This window comes from Acipenser ruthenus, chromosome 6 (assembly GCF_902713425.1).
Source record: "Acipenser ruthenus chromosome 6, fAciRut3.2 maternal haplotype, whole genome shotgun sequence".
NCBI lineage: Eukaryota > Metazoa > Chordata > Actinopteri > Acipenseriformes > Acipenseridae > Acipenser > Acipenser ruthenus.
Window position 1 is genome coordinate 5,500,376 of NC_081194.1, and position 14,940 is coordinate 5,515,315.

A 14,940-nucleotide genomic window follows, 5' to 3' on the forward strand; every position below is an offset into this window, starting at 1 on the left:
ATAAAATGTGTATTAGTATGTGGGCACGGGGATTGCACAATTTAGTTCACGTGCCGGGATTCAAATGAATGATTAATTAGTACTGAATCCCGGCACAGCTGTATATATAGATGCACAAATCACTCACCCGGGGTTGGGTGTTCAGAGTGGAGAACGGAAGTAGAGAGAGGAGGTAAAAGAAGAAAACAAATGAACAATTGCTACGCGTGCTGGTTCTGCACCAGCCCGCTACTTCTTATAGTGTTTGTCAGGGCTTGTTTGTTTTCTTTTGGCCAATGTGCCTTTTGTTTTGTAAAGTGTTTTGTTTGTTTAAACCTTTTATTTATAATAAACCAGCGCACTCACTCACCAGTCCTGTCTGTGTCCTGCATTTCTTGGCCTGATGTAGCCACCAGCCAGCCAGTTCACAATAGAGCTAATAGAATTCTGGGTGGTTGGTTGATCTGCAGTAAATAATTACCCAATGGATGGAATGTATTATACGAATACTGAATCATTTTTATTACACCTACAATGGGTACCTTTATTGTGGATCTCATGCATTACATTACCCTTGTCTGTAAAATAAACTATACCTGGGTTTAATTAATAATATACTTAAATGGCACTGTGGATGTTTTCATAATAGTACAATGTTAAATCATTCAGACTTTCACTGCAGACTTGGCTGATATTTTTCCAATACACAAGGCAAGCGGCTGCTGTGAAAACCGTTTAATATAAGAACATAAGAAAGTTTACAAACAAGAGGAGGCCATTCGGCCCATCTTGTTTGTTTGGTTGTTAGTAGCTTATTGAGCCCAGAATCTCATCAAGCAGCTTCTTGAAGGATTCCAGGGTGTCAGCTTCAACAACATTACTGGGGAGTTGGTTCCAGACTCCCACAATCCTCTGCATAAAAAGTGCCTCCTATTTTCTGTTCTGAATGCCCCTTTATCTAATCTCCATTTGTGATCCCTGGTCCTTGTTTCTTTTTTCAGGTCGAAAAAGTCCCCTGGGTCGACATTGTCAATACCTTTTAGAATTTTGAGTGCTTGAATCAGATCGCTGTGTAGTCTTCTTTGTTCAAGACTGAATAGATTAAATTATTTTAGCCTGTCTGGTCACTCTTTGCACTCTTTCTAGAGCAGCAATATCCTTTTTCAAGCAGGTTAGTTATACACAATCTCCCTTCCTAAAAACCATGCTGACTGTCTCCCAGGATATAATTTTCCATTTTGGATCTTATTATAGTTTCCATAAGTTTACATATAATAGAAGTCAGACTTATTGGTCTGTAGTTACCTGGTTTGGTTTTGTCTTCCTTTTTGTGGATCGGTATTACGTTTCTGCAATTCTCCAGTCTGTCGGTACAACCCCTGTGTCAAGAGACTGTTGCTTGATCTTGGTTAGCGATTTGTAAATAACTTCTTTCATTTCTTTGAGTACTATTGGGAGGATCTTATCGGGCCCAGGGGATTTGTTTATTTTAAGAACTCCTAGTCCCTTTAACACTTCTGCCTCTGTTATGCTAAAGATATTTAAAACTGGATAGGAACAGGTCGACATGTGGGGCATGTTGTCCGTATCCTCCTTTGTAAAAACTTGTGAAAAGTAATCATTTAATATATTTGCTATGTTTTTCTCTTCGTCTATGATGTTGCCATTTGTATCTCTTAGACATTTTACTTCCTCCTTGAATGTTATTTTGCTGTTGTAATATTGGAAAAACTTTTTGGAATTGGTTTTAACCCCCTTGGCAATGTTAATTTCTATCTCTCTCTTGGCCTTTCTAACTTCCTTTTTGACTTGCATTTGCAGTACCAAGTACTCTTTCTGTGTACTTTGTTCTTGGTCCCATTTAAATGCCTTTTTTCTCCTGAATATTTTTTTAATTGATCTATTAAACCATTTTGTTTTAGATTTTGATTTGCCTGCTTTTGGGATGTAATTGTTTTGCGCCTCTAGTACTGTATTTAAAAAAAAAATAGCAATCCTTTTTCTGTGGATGTTTTCTCTATTTTACTCCAATCTACTTATGTTAGTCTCGAGCTGCTTTCACACAGAGGAGTTATGACGGTTCAGAACCGCCACTGAAGCGGCTTATAGGTCTGTGTGAATTGCCTATACCGCCACAGAACCATCATATTTGATGCCGTCTGAAGCGTCTTAAGTCCTGTGTGAAAGGCTATGCCAGCACTGAAGCGCTATAGTGGGTGTGGATTGAAAGTCAACATGCTACGTGACTAGCATGTTGGGTATTTTTGTCGTTGGTGTTAAACACTTTTTAATTTTTTTCAAATACAACGGCTGATCAAGAACAAGATAATGTAATTGGAGACCGGAAGTTTAGAAATTGTTTACAATAGTGGCAGCTACTAAACAGATGCAGCACTTTGAACTTTGCAGTAGAATTTGGTGGCACGGACTCTGCGCAAATCAGTTAATGTGATCGGGGAACTTCGAGAATGCAGAGGAAACTCAAAGTGAGCAACAGACACAACAGGCAGAACTTTTTTTTTTTGTTTATGTATTTTAAATAATTTTTTTAACGTCTCTGAGATGGCTCAGTAGCTGCATTTGTGTGTGAAAGTGGTATCTGTTTCATTCCTTCATAGTTTGCCTTTTTAAAATGGTATACCTTAGCTTTTAGTCGTTACTTTTGGGGTTTTTAAAAGCACTTCAAATTAGACCATGTTGTGATCTGAGTTTGCCAATGGTTCTCTGACCTCTGTTTTAGTTATTCTGTCTTTTGTTATTTGAAAAGACTAAATGAAGTCATGCCCCCCCTCTAGTTGGTGCATTGACAAATTGTGTTAGAAAACAGTCATTCTTGCATTATCTACCATTTCAATTTCGGCTGTCATGCTCCTCACCGGGTTTTCCCATTTTATATGGGGAGAAGTTGAAATCCCCCATTAGTATGGCTTCTCCTTTGCTAAATTTATTTCTAATGTCATGTATAACAGATTATTTTGCTCAGTATCTGAATTTGGTGGTCTATAGCATGCCCCTATTATTATGCTCTTTGCATTTTTGTCCATTATTCTGACCCATATTGATTCTGCATTGTTTTTTTCTAACAGATTTAACACCTGGGCTTCAAGACTATTTTTGATGTATAGCATTACCCCTCTGCCTCTTCTGTCTTTCCTATACAGTGTATACCCACTAACATTACATTCGTCTCCATCACTCTTGGATAATCACGTTTCTGTAACACCTATCACATCGTAGTTACTTGTTAGTGCAATAGCATCAGGTTCTAACATTTTGTTTTTGAGACTTCTAGCCTTTAGATAAATACATTTAATGGCAATCTTATCTGAGTTGTTGCCCTTGTTTTGATGTAGTCTCCCTTCTGTTTTTTTGTTGATATATATGTTAAAAATGACTTGAGTCTTTTCCCTCAAACCCATCCATCTCCATTTTTATGAGGCTCTAGCAACCCAGCCTATTTGCTGCAGTACATTAAGTGATGGAAGTGGCAATATGCTTCAGGCAGTAAGCTATTTATCTCCCCAAACTTCGCTTCTGCAGGACGCTTCGGAATGGAAGCCTTAATTACTTAATGGATAGGTCAAGATTGTCCGCTCCCCGGTAATGCAGAATGGAATACAAAGAGAGGTGGATTCTTAAAACACTGTCGCAGATTCGGACGTTAACATATGTGAGCTGGCGTAATCGCTTTGATACTACCCAATGTTAGAATGTGACCTTTAGCACAAAAACCACTGAGCCTCTGACATGTTTCTGACAAAAGGTTAATTGGCTTTAAAATAAATGCATTGCTTAATGACACAGCTGAAACACTGCTACGCTTCACGCTAAAAAGGGCCCTGTCAGGATGTGAGTGGTGTGGGGAAGGTGAATGTCCAAACTGTACAGTGGTGGTCCAAACCGTCTTTCTTTATTGCACAGTAAATAATAAAACCACCCTCTATACTAGCAATGGTGTGGGGGTTTAAACGGTAGGTTAATTGTCCCAAATAAACAAAACATGCAATAATCCACAACCAATAGATCCACCTTTGTGCACAGGAAAAGTGCTCCAGAACAGGTTGGGTTGTTGTGGTGCGGTGCTGTGCTGTGCTGTACGGTGGTAGTGGTGCCCTGGGGTTTGTGCTGGCTTCGTGGCTGCAGCTATCTAGCCTCTACTCCTCTGTGAACATAAAACAAAAACAAACAGCGCTCCAGCATAACAGGCCGTGCACACGTAGCTGCGTCCCTTTTGTACTGCTGAACTCCTCCCAGTGATCAGTCTAGCGCCACGGTCTATCCAATCACTGCATGCCCCACAGCTGACCACAATGGAGTTGCTTAGTAAACTCACAGCTACACGCTTCCTTCAAAATGTCCGACTTCCAGTTGCTACCTACCATCGAGTTGTCCCCGTCTATGGGAAAGCTTACTACCAACCTTACACAGTGCCTCAGAGAAAATGGATGAACACCGATTCTGTGACTTAACAGAACATTTATTACAAAACATACTGTAAAAGAAAGGTGCTCCAGACACTAAAATGGTGATTAAAACATCACTGATTTTGTTTTCGAACTTTCTGAAATTCAAACAAATTCGACGATGTAAACAAATATGACGAATGTAAACAAATATGTACAGCTCTCCATGTGGCAAGCCACACGAAGAGTTGTACGGCAAAAAAAAACTTTGATAACTGTGCGGTATGAGCTTAAAAAACATTTTCTGTTATTTATTTCTGTTATTTATCAGCTATATATAAACTCAGTATATAAAGTCGTATTTACTATCCAACCTTGCCTCACTTATTTTCTTGAGTGATTCATATATTAAATATGTACTGCAGACTCAGCTCATAGTGGAAACGGCTTTGGGCATTATAGCCCCCTGTCGGTAACAATAGTCTTCCCTCGGGTCAGTAATTTTCCACTATAGCCCTTCTCTCCAGTCCATATTTACTAGAGAGAGAGAGAGAGGTCTTTATTTATAAAGACCCATTAATAAGTATACTGCCACTGTTAAAATATTAAATAAGGATATTATTCCATACTGTTTAGACCAGTTTAATCGATATCGAACAATGGGATCTGGCTCTATTCACAAAACTTTAAATGTAATTAATTAATTAATTAATTAATTAAATCAAGTTTGTAGTTCATGAAACCTTTTTCCAACTGTTTAGAGATAGTTAAAAGTTAATTCTCATTATTTCAAAACACTATTCAATTTAAACAGGTAATCTGTATAGAAACTTTGAAAAAGTGTCATTAAAAGCTGTTTTGTGACTAGGATTTTCTTCATAAAAGAAACTATGATCTTTAAAAAAAAGTTCAAGCTTGAAGTGAAATAGAACTTTTGTTATTGGGTAAAATACTGCTCACCTTATGAACCCTTACTTGTTTTCTTCTGCATGGGTCATAGACTACATTACTCCAAAAGATATAGTGATAGCATTTAAATATGTAACCTTCACGTACAGCGAATTTAATTAGTTTCTGTTTGAATGATTACTCTCTCAAGTCATGTCATCAGTCCAAATAAGCATAGCTGTCATTTTCTCTGTAAATATTTACCTATGGGATAAAACATTGGTATTTTTGTTAATTTAGGAAACCGTTTGTTTTTAAAGGAACCCCTTCTGGGTGCATCAAACCCTTGTGACCTCCTCTAACATAGCACCCCTTATTTCACATGTCTGAACTGATAACAAAATATCAGAAAAGAATGGGGGGGGGGGGGGGGGAACAAAATGCAATGCTGCCTTGGCATTTCAGTTTGGCCATGTTGACAGAAAATTATGGGTAATGGGCAGTGTTGTGCATTTTACGAATTCTGTCGGTGCGATGAGGTTAAGCTCTATAACCTCACCTGGCTTTTGCATGGTGGGTAAGAAGCTTGATCGCAGTATGCGTGGTCCCCTTTTTCACAAGGGGCCAGTGTATTCAGAACATTGAATGAAGAGACCAGATTGAACAGGGACTGGAAACATGACAACAAGGTAATAGAATATTAAAATGCCATGTGTGTGTGTTTTCTTCAGAGGTTTCACTCAGGGTTATGGAATTGACTCAGGGTTATATGAGCAGGTCGTGAAATACACCCAACCCATACATTGCATTAAACAGAGTGGAAAACATTGACTATGTGTTTTCAGTGTGGAATCTAAAAGTTCAATATCAGATTAAAGATGTTATTTACCTTGCTGCTGAGTAAATGGCAACCACCCTCATCTTATTTATACAACCCATTTTATACCAGCACTTTAATAGGATATTAGAACAAAAAAGTGCCATTTAGACATTTGTTGAAATATAATACCAGTAAGGCAGGGAGTTTGGCTAAGTTTAGAACCCAGTAAACGGGAGTGATCCAGTGTAAACTGCAATGCACAATGAATCTCATTACTGTAGCAGGTGATCTTCTGAACTGAGCATTGTTCTGTGATACCCTCATTTGTGTAAGACATGTTGTTTAAATGCACAGCATGAAGGCAGTTGCAGGTCTTTATTCTCCATGGTTAATGCATATCCTGTAGCAACAGTACCCATGCGCATATCTATCTATCTATCTATCAGTGCCTTGCGAAAGTATTCGGCCCCCTTGAACTTTGCGACCTTTTGCCACCTTTTCAGGCTTCAAACATAAAGATATGAAACTGTAATTTTTTGTGAAGAATCAACAAGTGGGACACAATCATGAAGTGGAACGAAATTTATTGGATATTTCAAACTTTTTTAACAAATAAAAAACTGAAAAATTGGGCGTGCAAAATTATTCAGCCCCCTTAAGTTAATACTTTGTAGCGCCACCTTTTGCTGCGATTACAGCTGTAAGTCGCTTGGGGTATGTCTCTATCAGTTTTGCACATCGAGAGACTGAAATTTTTGCCCATTCCTCCTTGCAAAACAGCTCGAGCTCAGTGAGGTTGGATGGAGAGCATTTGTGAACAGCAGTTTTCAGTTCTTTCCACAGATTCTCGATTGGATTCAGGTCTGGACTTTGACTTGGCCATTCTAACACCTGGATATGTTTATTTGTGAACCATTCCATTGTAGATTTTGCTTTATGTTTTGGATCATTGTCTTGTTGGAAGACAAATCTCCGTCCCAGTCTCAGGTCTTTTGCAGACTCCATCAGGTTTTCTTCCAGAATGGTCCTGTATTTGGCTCCATCCATCTTCCCATCAATTTTAACCATCTTCCCTGTCCCTGCTGAAGAAAAGCAGGCCCAAACCATGATGCTGCCACCACCATGTTTGACAGTGGGGATGGTGTGTTCAGGGTGATGAGCTGTGTTGCTTTTACGCCAAACATAACGTTTTGCATTGTTGCCAAAAAGTTCGATTTTGGTTTCATCTGACCAGAGCACCTTCTTCCACATGTTTGGTGTGTCTCCCAGGTGGCTTGTGGCAAACTGTAAACGACACTTTTTATGGATATCTTTAAGAAATGGCTTTCTTCTTGCCACTCTTCCATAAAGGCCAGATTTGTGCAGTATACGACTGATTGTTGTCCTATGGACAGAGTCTCCCACCTCAGCTGTAGATCTCTGCAGTTCATCCAGAGTGATCATGGGCCTCTTGGCTGCATCTCTGATCAGTCTTCTCCTTGTATGAGCTGAAAGTTTAGAGGGACGGCCAGGTCTTGGTAGATTTGCAGTGGTCTGATACTCCTTCCATTTCAATATTATCGCTTGCACAGTGCTCCTTGGGATGTTTAAAGCTTGGGAAATCTTTTTGTATCCAAATCCGGCTTTAAACTTCTCCACAACAGTATCTCGGACCTGCCTGGTGTGTTCCTAGTTCTTCATGATGCTCTCTGCGCTTTAAACGGACCTCTGAGACTATCACAGTGCAGGTGCATTTATACGGAGACTTGATTACACACAGGTGGATTCTATTTATCATCATTAGTCATTTAGGTCAACATTGGATCATTCAGAGATCCTCACTGAACTTCTGGAGAGAGTTTGCTGCACTGAAAGTAAAGGGGCTGAATAATTTTGCACGCCCAATTTTTCAGTTTTTTATTTGTTAAAAAAGTTTGAAATATCCAATAAATTTCATTCCACTTCATGATTGTGTCCCACTTGTTGTTGATTCTTCACAAATATTACAGTTTCATATCTTTATGTTTGAAGCCTGAAATGTGGCAAAAGGTCGCAAAGTTCAAGGGGGCCGAATACTTTCGCAAGGCACTGTATTTAATGAATTACTGGCAGTATGTAACAGGTGTGCATGAAGCAGAAACTAAACAAGGAAGGGTGGGTTGGGGTGGGGGAATTGAATTTGAATAGCTGATAGATTTTATATTTGCTAAATGTTGGACTACAGAATGTGCAGTATTTCTATAAATCTTAAAATATAGGTGTCTGCGTTATGCATTTTTGGTATTGCTTTGGTGCTTAAGAACCCCACACTGAAAGTTTCATTTTTTGTATGTATGTGCATTTTTATTATATATATATATATTATTATTATTATTATTATTATTATTATTATTATTATTATTATTATTAGGCTTCCAAGCTGGCTTGGGAAGCCTATTGTTATTGTAAAGATTTTTTTTTTAGGCTTCCAAGCTGACTTTTCGCACGAGATGTAACCAATCAAAATGAAACTTGGCAGGTATCATCCCATGTAGTTATGATGCAAAAAAAAAAAAAAATGCGTTTCTGGGTCAACCAAGATGATGGCCTAATGCATTTCTTTAAAAAACCTTTCAAAATTTTCTTCTTGGGAAGCGGTGAACCGATTGATCTGAAACTTCACATGCGTCATCAGCAACCAAACCCACTTCAAGTTTGTGAAGTAGCAGTTGCTGCGATAAATTTTACTATCAAAATGTCTGACACCAAATTCACCAAAACGCTCCCCAAACATCAAACTGCTTCTGTTTGCAAACCGTTTAACCAACTAACTCTTAACTTGGTAGGCATCACCCTGGGAACGATGGAACTCAAATATGGCAAAATGGTGTTCTTTTGTAAAACAAGATGGCCACCAGGCCTACATTTTGTTCTTGAATTTAAAACCGCTTCAGTTGAACATGGTTTAGTTGATTAACTCCAAAGATCACAAGCATCATCCCTGTGTCAATACAATGGACTTTCTCAAAAATGGTGTTTGTGCATAAACCAAGATGGCCGCCTGACGCATTTCTTTTAAAACATTTTTTAAATCTTCTTCTTGGGAACCGGTGAACCGATTGATCTTCGGTCAAATGTAAAACTAGCTTATAACCCCTTACAAAGTGCAGATAGGTTAATGGTTACTATGGAACACATATAGGAAATCGTATGTGCTCTATCCAAAAATGACCTTGCCTGTGACCTTTGACCTCTCTAAGGTCAAATGTAAAACTAACTTATAACTCCTTACAGTGCACATAGGGTTATGGTTACTATACAACACATTTAGGAAACCATATATGCTCTATTCAAAAATTACCTTGATCGTGACCTTTGACTCTCCTTAAGGTTAAATGTAAAATTAGCTTATAACTCCTTACAGTGGCTCTCAAAAGTATTCACCCCACTTGGACTTTTCCACAGTTTATTGAAAAATAAAATCTACAAATTTATTTTTCACTTTGACATTGTGGACTTTTTTGTGTTGATCAGTGGCAAAAACTCCTAATTAAATCCATTTTGATTCCATGTTGTAACACAATAAAATGTGGAAAAGTCCAAGGGTGGTGAATACTTTTTAGAGCCACTGTACAGTGTGTAGATAGGGTCATAGTTACTATGGTGTTTAAAGTTATAAAGCATCGTGAGATAATGAACTAATGCAGTATTTTGAATTGAAACTGCTCCATAAAACTGATCTGCTGCTGACACTTGTGCTGCAATGCTACAGCTTGCCAAAAATGTCCAACTGGTACTGAGCTTGGAAGCCATAAAACTGCCTGGCAGTTATTATTATTATTATTATTATTATTATTATTATTATTATTATTATTATTATTATTCATGCTGTACGTTGTGTTGTATAGTAATTGTAGACAGGGCAAGCTCATTATATTATATGAAAGTGCAGCACTGTACCTATAATTAAAAAAGACATACTGTATGTGATTTCACAGTTAATAAGGGATTACATACACAATTATCTGATTCACTTATTTTGTAGCATGCAAATTGCACTAACATGAAAGTACAAAGTAGACATTTACCTCCCTTAGATTCAGAACAGTAGAATGTATTTCAGAGACTAGCTACTGTATTATATAAAGGGAAATCATTTGCACAACGCATGACACAAATCACAAAGAGTTCCTATTAAGCGGTGAATGCCATTCCAATGCCCAGACATTGAGACCGGAAAGGATCATTATTAGAAAGTCAGACACCTCATGACCTAACCATCCTAACTGATCTTGAAACAAAATTGACAGGAGGAAAAAACACTTCAGAATAGATTCAATCAGACAGCATAACAGTGCGGTAGTCACCCAGTTTAACATTTTCAACACTGTAAACAGGCACAATTTTTCCATATATTTGTCAGTATAGACTCGGTATAAAAGTATTGATTTATTTATTTTAGACCACCCCCAATTTTACCCTAGTTTTTCTACCCAATTTAATATGTCCAATTTTCCTATGTTGCCTCACTGCAGCCACATATTGAGCAGGAAGACTGACGATCAACGGGTGACCCCAGTTCACAATGTCAAGCCCATCGCCTCTTTCACTCTCTGAACCCATTCATATTACCAGGTTAGCTTAATCCCGGGTTTACGGCAACAAGGAGCAGTTGGCATTACTTCGGGAGTGAAAGGCTATTGGGTGTGCCAAGTCTACATAGATGAACAGGATTTATCACACAGCATGACTGGTGTAAGCAAGATCTTAATAGAAATATCTAATCTATTGATATAATGAGAACCGTACAGGTTATGTACTGTTCTTCATCATTCTGGACAGAAAGAAACTCTAAGGGCTCATTTTAATCAACCCAAAATGGTGCATATCTGGAAAACAATAAATCATTGACAGCCTGTTTACTTTTATACCAATCCATACATAAATAAAAAAAAAAAAAATACTTATTAGCATAAATGCTAATTTTGGCAGATCACACAACATTAAAACACTGCTGCTCGTCAAAAAATAACTTTTATTTCAATTTGCTAATTGACTTCTACAAGCAAGGTGGAAGATTTTCCGCTAAATGGGTTTGTGTTCCCTATAATTTATGTGAGGAACCAGGGCAAATGGTTCTCTTCTATAGAGCAGTACTGCTTGTAGCAATCCTCTAAAAACAATTTTCCCCCAAGCTTCCATCTGTTCTTCAAACCAGGGCATATGCCATCTCATCAAGTTTGAAGTCAACTGATTTAGAACTCCTGAAAAGTGCATGGATTGAAAAGAAAGAACGGCTGCTGCTATGTGATAGGGATTTGTTTAGGCACTTGGATAAAGACAATTCACATTACGAAGCATGGGGGGGGGGGGGGGGAGCGTGCTGTAAGTGTTGCAAGCTTCTAAATATGCAATGGTGACAACTAAGAAGAGAGCAAATCATTCTTCCACCTTTAAACTATAGGGACTTGTATCACTTACATTTTATTAATATATTTTTCCTTACCTATTTTAATATTCTCTATTTTTCTTGTGTATTCTTAATCATTCTTCATCATGCCTAACTAAACTCCAGCTAAAGCTGTTTCTCAAAAAGACTCTTTAAGGCTGATTGTGGGGAACTGAGGTGGGGAAGCATATCATTGTTGCACAGGCTTCAGTGCACAATGTGTCACCTGTGCATGAACGCAAATCTGCTTCCCCATCCATCTTCCTTGAGGAGTCTTTTCAGAATCTACAAAAATTCAACGGGGATTAAACGGGTAAGAAATAAAATATTTGGAATAAAATGTGTGTGATATAAACTCACTTTAAACCTCCCGTCAAATAACTTTGAGGGAGTGGTGGTGGCAGTCAACACAAATCTGATTGTTACTGCTTTTGTCAGTGCCAGGAATAGGATTTTTTCTTACCGCTACAGAGATTGCCATCTAGAAGTGTTGAATCCTGTTACACTTTAATCTTAAAACTGCAAAAAAAAAACTGCAAAAAAAAAAACTATTGGTTGTACAAGCATTCTCTGCTGCTTTTCAAAAAATGTCGTCTTGAAGGCATAAAACAAGGCTTTGATGAATTGTGTATGTCTGCCCTGGAGGTGAAGCAGTCACCCCAGTCCAATTAGCTATTTAATGAGTTATGTTATCTTCCATCTCTCCATGTTCACCCCTTTTCTCATCAGATCTTGGACCAGAGAGAGAGGGAGAAGGAGAGAGAGAGGGAGCTATGACAGATGACAAACAAAGAAATCAAAATCGACAATGCAACATTATATTGATATAAAAAAAAATCAATCAGTGTTTTGACGTTTATATTTCTCGCTGTGGAACGTCTCTTCTGATTTAAAGCTCAGAGACGGTGAGTGAAAAGCTCCCCCCAGCTTTCGAGTGGGATTAGCCAGAATCAGCAGAGAGTGGGTACGGGTAAGAAATACCATCAATTGAAAGTTTGGGAAGGACAACTAATACACATGGCCTTTAATCCTTACTTTTTATCCTTTAAAAAGTGTTCATTTTTTAAATTTTGTTGTCCCAAGTTAAGTTGACACACGGCAACTGAAAGCATCGACATCTATTTAGGGTTCTGTCCAGACCCTTTACAAACAGCTGCCATACACTTCTTTATACACGGCTCTTCAGACTTATTCCACTGATGTTGCGAACAATATTTTCTGTATATCATGCTCAGTGCTCTGCAGTGATCAAATGAGTTTAAATATCGTGAAGCATTTCTGACTACAGCAGCAGTGTAGTATATTAAGACATGACTTCTAACCAAGGTTTTAAAATCCATCATCTCCTACCTCTTATTAGTAGCATCAGTTGACCATTGGAGTGTGTTTGAACTACGACACATCAGCAACTTATCATCTATAGCATTGGTTTTGAAAAACATCAGTTTATTGCACATTAAAGAAGAAATAGTATTGCCAGTGATAATATTGCTACTGCTCATAAGAAGTGATATTATAAATGGATTTTAAAACCTTGGTTAGCACCCCTTTAATGACATGGTCTTGTCAGAAACCCACCCAGGTGTCACTGAAGTAGAGCTGCAGACCATTCAAACTCCTGGATCACAGGAAATCCCATTACATGGCATTACATGGAGATGGTTTGACTCCCCAAAAAGAGGTTCAGTTAAATGTATTGTTGAACCGCTGGAAGAAAGTGTTCACAAGTGGTGAAGGCAATTTCAGAAGGACCTAAGCAGTCTTGTATCAGATCCCAATGCACCCTCCCCCCCTCCCCCGGCCAAGTCAAGAGAGATTTCACCCCATTCCACCCATGTTATATCAAGAACTGAAAACCCTGTTGGCCGGGATGCTAGAGCAGGGTAGTACGGGAGATCGCCAGCCCGTGGGCAGCCCTGGTCATCCTAGTCAAGAAGAAAGACGGTTCTTGGAGGTTCTGTGTGGACTACCAGAATCTTAATGCGATGACCCACAAAGATCCTTACCCACTCCCTCAAATAGAAGAATTCCTGACGAGCCTGAAGAAGGCGGCCTGGTACTCAACTTTGGATTTGGTCAGTGGATACTGGCAGGTAGAAGTAGATTCAAAGGACAGGGAGAAGACGGTTTTCACTACTCCTTTGGGCCTCTATGAATTCGAATGGATGTCGTTCAGATTGTATAACACCCCTGCTACCTTCCAGCTCTTGATGCAGAAATGCTTAGGGGGACAAGTAACCGATTCCATACTTATCTACCTGGACGATATCACTGTATACTAATGTATCATAAGGCATTGTCTTACACAGGTAATCACACAGTATGTTTGGTAGGTCAGTGCTCCTCAATAGTAATTTAGTATGTACCATCACAGAGTACATTATTTATTCAAGTCATTACAGTATTGGTATTTCCTTCTAAAATAGTGTTTTAAACCAGAAAACAGATTCATTAGGTGCATTTCCTCTCCATACGGAAGGTGCCGTTTCCTTGTTAAGATTTTATTGCCATTATTTGCTTACATTCACACAAGAAGATGTATCTGGCAGAGTAAATAACATGAAATTAACAAGTGATTTAATTCAAAGGCATACCCCCCCCCCCCTTAAAACAAATACTATCACAAGCTCACACTAATATAATTAACTGTGAAAATGGGTGTATACGAGGTGGTTGTTTAAATATTCAGCATGTATTTGAAATAATTAATAAACTTCCAATTTGCCTCCATAAATCAAACTTGAATTTTTTTTTTTTTTTAATTATATCTGCTATCTTCAACACTTCACCCTGGAGGCTCACTACAATTTAAATAGCAATCCCTTATAGTTGACATTTAATCTACTCCGAGACCTATTACACCTAAGTGGCAGGCAAAACACATTTAGAAAATGTAACTACTTCCATGTACGAGAGCTGTGTTCATTTTCAATTCACATCATTTGTTTTAATAATTATTTTCATATGGCATGTTAACTCTGACGGCAGCTGAGCTTGGTTCAAGTATATGTACTACAACTACACTCCCAATATTGTCCCAATACTTCCTGAATGGTAATTTATAGTATCAGATATTTCTCAACACCTATTAGCAAGAATGAAAGGGTGGCGATTCAACGTTAGTGAAACAAAATTTTATTAAAAAATAAATTAAAAAAAACCGGTACTGGTCTTTTAAGGCAGGGTCAGCAGTTTGCAATATTCACCCAAGCAGATGGCTATCATAGGGGTGCACGACAATGCATCCCCCCCGACAATTCGTCCCCACGACAATTCGTCCCCACGACAATTCGTCCCTACTAGATGTATATATTTTAAGTCATAATATAAGAAAAATGTGTGTATTCTTGTAAGATGTTGACTGTGTAACCACATGAAATTGTTGCTAGTGTTGTTGATGGAGGGGGGGGGGGGTTATGAATGGTACACTTCATTTATTGAGA